The following is a 7,654-nucleotide window of genomic DNA, read 5'->3' on the forward strand; positions in this document are numbered from 1 at the left end:
GACAATGAGATAGAACACCGTTCTCCATCGTTATGCCCTACCCTCTATCATCTCACAGCTATGCTACAAGAACAATCTACATACTACATGGCAAGATATTGGTAAGATATAGGCAAGTATTGTGAAATCATAATCACCGTGTCGTGATAATCCAATAGCTCTCTGCACTTGTCCCTATACAACTTTTGCACTTTACAATTCGGTACTTAAAACATACTTACTACTGTATGTCCATCTAATTAGCGAATTATGGCCAGTCTGTCTATCTATGACCATAATATTAGTATTTGTCAGAATTCTAAAAAATTCACACCTAAATACAATTGAAAACCTTGGCATAAAAACAACAAATGTCCACTTTTTTCAATTTTCATTTTTTTCATTTCTCTATTCCCTGTGTATGATTACATACAACTGTGCAAAAACATATTAAAAAAAAATCATAAATCCCTCAAACCAGCTTTCAAAAATATCCCGCTTTTCTAAAAATCGCAATTTTCCGGGATTTTTTTACATGAAAACAGCAAAACACTTCTACACTTTTAGCATAAGGCAGCGTTAGTATACATTCCATAATTTATTGTTAGTGTCTGAACTATCAAACTATCTTTGATTCGTATAATCATTGCTTTTTTATAAAGTTTGTTTACGATTGTTTATTATATTATATCATGGATATGATGTAAGCATACAGACATCTGAAACGTCTCAAATAAAAAAGTTAACAAAACCAAGCAAACAGTAATAAAAATCTCCATCCACATATTTTCTATCAGACAGCATACATTTTATCAAATGACAAAGGTCCAAAAATTGTGTAAAAACAGCAATTGTCAGATTCTTTTTTAAATATCTATGTAACTAAAATACATTTATTATTTTTTACATCCATATTACGCATAAAGGGCCCTTTCATTGTCATGTCCACATTGTCAAATTAATAAAAATGCTTTTTGCAACCAAGATATTATATTTTTACCTTCTCCTGAAAAATATGAGTTTGTGATATTTGTTGTTTTTATGCCAAGGTCTTCAATTGATAAATAAAAAATCATACTACTGTCAAAAAAGATAATTCCGCACAATTAAACTAAATAATTAATACCTACTTAAAAATTAATAACATCTAAAATTTTGTCTATAATGATTTAATAAAATTATAAACAATATAATTTTTGGTGAAGACATATAAAAATAAATGAATATTACATGCCCATCCATATGTCAAGTTTCTGACAAGTGCATTGAATATCAAAGAATATTTCGGACATGTAAATTTGTCTTCTAACTATGTCAAAAAGAAAGTATATGAATATTTTAAATCGTTTGAAGTAACAATCAAATATTTCTTTTCGGTGAATGCATTCCAGTTATATAAATGCACATATTACTTGATTTCAAATTCAGTTGAATAAATCGTTCTACATGTTATGCACCATGGAAAAAATAATTTCTGTTCTAAGTGTAATACTGTGTATTGAAATTTGTAGCAGTTTATATTTGTCTAATAGTAACACAAAATTTAACACAGAATTGGTTATGGATTATTTTAAATATAGACATGTTACTATGCTTATTATTTTTTCACATTGGGATGACAATGGTAAGAAAATAATATTATTAATGAAATATTCCATTACATCACCATCAGTGGCGGCTCTAGGACTTACAGATATTACAAATCAGTAAATCAAGTAATTAGTAGTGCTTTAATATAATTGTTTGATATTTCAGATAAGCTTCTGGTGACTAAAACTCTTTCAAATAATGGGATTATGGTGTCACATCAGCTTAATGGCGAATTTTTCAACACGACATTTAACGGTGATGAAAAGAGTCCTTCACCAAAAATGATGGATCTATTTAGTCATGATTATCATAATATTGGTGTACTTTACGACGCTACTATCATTGATTATGACTATTTAGTCGAGGTATCTAAATTTATTCTTTTAAGCCGGCTCCTGGTGATTCGTTTAATATTGGCGAAGTTAATTTTCAATGCATTGACCGTAATGTGAATAAACAGTGGTATTGCTGTAATATTTAAATTATGTTTAATGCATTGAAGGAGTATGTGGTTGAGATATTTTTCTTGATTATTTCTTGATGAGGTTGGTAACCGGCGAACACAAAATGAGCTTGGCTTTTCCCTACCGGGTGTGGTAGCAATTTTGAAGTAGGGCTGGTTTTTTTTACTTTAGAACATAAAACCAAGAGACACAAAGAGTGCCAACTGTCCTAAAATATTGAATGCTCATTACGTTAACAAACTTTAATGTATATCATGAAACAGATGTAACTATTGAAATAACATATTCTTTAATTGTTTAAGTTTATATCATATTTTGACACACTCGAGATTCATACCCTATTTTACCACACCCGGTAGCGTAAGCCAGTTCCTATTAATTTAGTGTTTCTTGTTGGTAACACTCAATAACGTTACAAATATATATATATCAGTTTTGTCGGAAATATGATATTTTGATGAAAAAACAATTACACGAGAAAGAAAACGACGTATATTAAAATCTGAAATAAAAATAATTCACTTGTATGACAGTAGATGTAGATTTATACAAAGAAGATGTTCATGGTTAATGTCTTGAACCTGAGTCAAAAAGAAAAGCTTTCAAATGGCTGCTCAAAACATAAAAACACCTTTACAAAAAGGTACTAGCATATTTTAAGTTTGGCAATCGCTATTAAGCCACTTTTATTAGCTAAATATATATAATGTACGTAGGTATCAAACTTGTAAATCTTTTTATAATGTATATTTTTATGGGAGCAATGGCTTTGTAAAACAAAACAATTGATTTTATTGCTACATTATTTACACCGAAGTATTGTATAAACACTGTATTTACACTTCACAGCAAGGTATTATTGATTGACCGATTTCGGCACTATAATAATTGATGTAAAACAATATCTCTAGACTGAATTGTGAACTTTTAATATTTGTTCCAGTAAATTGAGAAAATAAATTGCACTGGTAAATTTTATAAATATAAACAACGAACACGCTCGTTATTTAAATATTTTGGGATGATGAAAAGCTTACAAAGCTTTGAAAAAGTTTTAACCTATTTTAGAATTATCAATTTATCGATCTATCTAATAAACCATTTTTTTTATTCAACTGATATTTCACATGGTTTAAAAATGTAATACTCGTTAGTGAACATGCATAATTCGGAAACATCTAAAAAATGTACGAATAAGAAAAAAAACCTTGAAAACATAAGGTGCCGGGAAGGAGTGAAACCCGCCCCGCATCTTATATGTTCTTATGTGTTTGAATAATGAAATTATGTATATTTAGAGCGGAATGCAGAAACATTTGTCATAACTAAAATTTCCTTAGCAGAAAACACTATGCAGAAACACTGTCCTTAGTTAAGATCATTTTTATTGAAAATAATACCATATTAAAAATTCTCGTTAGGTAAATTAGGTAAATTATTTTATAATTGTTAAACGATGACAAAAATATGACAACTGCATTTTATAAATGCAATAACTATAAATACATATTAATATTTAATTATAATACTCTTATGTTTCCGTTATAAGTCATTATACGTGATTCCACAGGCACCACAAGATTTTTTTTTAACATGGTAACACTAGCATCAATTGTCATTCTTCATCTGGTATTTTGTATTTCTGCAGGCTGGCGTATAAAAATAAAATAATATTCTGCAAGTACATGACAAACGAATTAACACTATCAATATCCATATTGAGATACATTGTTAAATGAATTTGAGTGTATGGACTGTGTTAGATACATGCGAATTTATTTTGACAGCAGCTGTCAGTGGTAAATGGTAATACAGAAGGGAGCGTGTTCATAACAAAAGTAGTCAATGTTTAAGGATTCCTTAACTCTATACTCAGGATTGTCTATAGTTAAGTCATGCTTTTCGGCGACTTATCCTTAGGAACGAAATCTTAGATTGTGCATTTGACTATTACATATTGTGAATTATTCATTAAGTAAAAAAAATAGTTATATTTATATATAATTTCATCACAACAATGCATCTTTAGAAATATTAGTATTCTTATGTCAAAGATTTATCTTTTTTTTTATTCATAAAATTGTACGTTGACACATTTTTTATGAGATCCTAACGCTTGCTACGAATCAAGGAAGCTATTATTGATACCTAGATTCAAACCACAAAATGCAGTCTCCAATATTATAAAACGCGGTTCAGTTGTATGATGATTGGTTAATTTCGTCGTAATTAGTTGGATGCAGGTAGCTAAATTAATAGAGCACATTCACCTTAACCGATGGATGCGGGTTTAACTCCCGATCGGTACTATATTGTTTATGTAATAATAAAGTAGTTTTCTGAGATGTTTCCAAATTACATAATGTTTATAATTATCCCAAAGATAATACACAAATAATTATGGTAATAATATACTTATTTACTTAGCATAATAATAAAAATATAAAATATTGTTGTGAATAAATCTTAAATTATTAACAAGTAATACAGTCATGCAATTATATATAATATCTAAAAAAAGCTTTTTAGATCGTAATTTAATATACTTAGCTACTGTAACCCCATAGTAAATCCATTACTGCAAATATCAATCAATTATCATGTAGCCGTAGACATTCTACGACATGGCGTAGAGGTGCTACGCCAGACCTGTACGATCACTTTTTATGATAACTAGCGACCTTAGTATATTTTGCATAGTGTTATGTATCTTTGAAAACTGAATCTACATGTATAAGAATAATATTGGAATAAGAAAGGAGGTACAATCATACCACTCAGCATTAAATGAGTGACACACTTTAATATGTATGTTTTGTTGTCAAAACAAAACAATAAAGTGATAATGAATGTCAACATAACTCAATCAGTAGGGTCTGTTATGACAATATCTCTTGTAATATATGAACAGCATTTGTATAAATTGGAAGGACAATGCATGAATACTCACTCAACTCATCGAGTCCGCCATGCGATGTACTACTATCGTCACGAGACCTTCACTCGACGTAGTCAACCTACGTTCCACTCAAATCAAGTCTTTCAGTTCAGTAATATAATCAATCTCTGGATTACATCGATCTCAACAGTACACCAGTGTCCGCGATTATAATCTCACGCTGTTATCTTTATTCAAGTAGTATTGTATTCTGTATCAACCAATAAACTCTCCCCTCAAAACATCCAAACCACTACTACTTTCTCTCTTCCACTCATATATTGCCAAAGACGCATTTAAATCTAAAGGAATGATAACTACGTCATCCTTAACACCTTTAAAGTACTATACCGTTTTTAAACAGTGTATTCTCTACGTTGACGCATGTGTATATATACTAAATTTTAAGTGTCTCAATATACACGAAGTATATGAAAAAGCTATTGATAGTTTAAATACGGATATGTGCATGTTCGAACACATTTTACTTGTGAACTACACCTACTTGTGAAGTCCAAAGATTTTTTTGAATTTTTGACCTTCCTGCCCCATCGCAACAGTTCATAATAAATTTTCACCCAATGTCTAAATAACATAACATATTTTTGAACACTCCCATATGTCAAAAACAAATTCGTTGAAAAATGTGGATTTGAGTACAGTGTTCTCACGGAAAAAAATATTCTCATAATATTGTATATGATATGATATTATATTTTTTTGGATTTGTGACGTCAGACCCTCCACCCTTAGAATGTGATGTCACGCATCATAAACGATCATCACGAGTGATGTTAATAAAGGGTGTTTTTTTAGAGGTATAGAACTTTGAAATAGAATAAAACAAAGATGACTTTTTATATTGACATGATATTTACTTTATTCAAAAGATGTTCTTCTGGCATTATAATTTAAATATGACTTCTGGCATATGACCGCCACGGCTGGCTCGGACGTAGTCTAATCTGGAGGTCCAATTTTCGATGACTTATTCCAACATTTGTGGCCGTATATCGGCAATAACGCAGCGAATGTTGTCCTCCAAGTGGTCAATCGTTTTGGGCTTATCGGCGTAGACTAGCGACTTCACATATCCCCACAGAAAAAAGTCAAGCGGCGTTAAATCGCACGATCTTGGAGGCCAATTCACGGGTCCGAAACGTGAAACTATGCGGTTACCAAACGTTTCCTTCAATAAATCAATTGTGGCACGAGCTGTGTGACATGTTGCACCGTCTTGTTGAAACCACAGCTCCTGCACATCATGGTTGTTCAATTGATGAACGAAAAAGTCAGTAATCATGGCTCTATAGCGGTCACCATTGACTGTAACGTTCTGGCCAGCATCGTTTTTAAAGAAGTACTGACCAATTATTCCACCAGTCCATAAAGCACACCAAACAGTCAATTTTTCTGGATGTAACGGTGTCTCAACATACACTTGAGGATTATCATCACTCCAAATACGGCAGTTTTGTTTATTGACGTATCCATTCAACCAAAAGTGAGCTTCATCGCTAAACAAAATTCGCTTATGAAAATCGGGATCAACGGCAATCTTGTTTTAAAATAAATTTTCACAATTTGGAAGCGTTGTTCAGGCGTCAGTCTATTCATTTTGAAATGCCAAACCAAACTAAACATAAATCACTTAACAGCTGACAAAATGGCCGCCAATTAAAAAAGTGCTGCCAGCTTAAAGTTCTATACCTCTAAAAAAACACCCTATATAACGCATGCAAATAACTACAGAAAATTTTAAATAAATAAATATATGTATTGTTTTCTTATATGTCTAGATGGCTAGCAATAGATTCATGAGGGCACACTACATTTGGTTATTTCTCTGCAGAGATGAATGTAATGGAATTGAAAATTTAATAGACAAGCTAGAATTATATATAGATGCTGATATTACTGTAGCAAAGGTGGACAAAGATAATACACCAGCTGTTGGATTATTTGATTTGTACAATCCAGGAAAAGGACGAGGAGGTCACTTAAATATAACAACTATTGGAAAATGGAGCGAAGGTATGACTGAAGATAAATGATACCATACCTTTTAAATATCATTTAAATTTATTTACTTCGAATTGTAATTGTTTTAAGTTTTGTACTATTCTATTTGAGAACTTACCAATCAATGGCAAATGCACACTGAAACAAATTAATATAATAAAAGATTGTGAAAACATTATTACTAAGTAAGGAAGCGTGTATAAAATCTAGTGATGGAAATACCATAATACATTAGATACCCACTGTTAAAGTATTTAGCAAACCTATAAAAATGCCAATACCTCAGAGTAATGATATATTATAGAGAATTTCTATTTTTCGGCAAAATGAAGCCATCTTTCTTGCGTATAACGCACAGTAGAACCTCGGTTTTATTATTATCAACTTAACTATGAAACGTTACACCATCGTGTTGCTTCTCAGTATGGCTACCAAATTTAAACACAACATAGTTAACAATATTTTCTACTAAAATAAGTAAAAGTAATTACTACTAACTTTATATTTAACACAAAAACAATAAATTTCAGCAACACATGCTCGCAAATTTTTAAATGAATTTAATTAGTCTAATCCATTTTTACCGGCGACGTTTTGAAAAAATATTTAATTCAGCTGTAGAAATTTTATCTCACTCTAACGCATAGTGCGGAGATATAAG

This window comes from Rhyacophila brunnea, unplaced genomic scaffold, assembly GCF_057557595.1.
Source record: "Rhyacophila brunnea isolate RB1 unplaced genomic scaffold, BYU_Rbru_1.0 scaffold_9, whole genome shotgun sequence".
Taxonomy (NCBI): domain Eukaryota; kingdom Metazoa; phylum Arthropoda; class Insecta; order Trichoptera; family Rhyacophilidae; genus Rhyacophila; species Rhyacophila brunnea.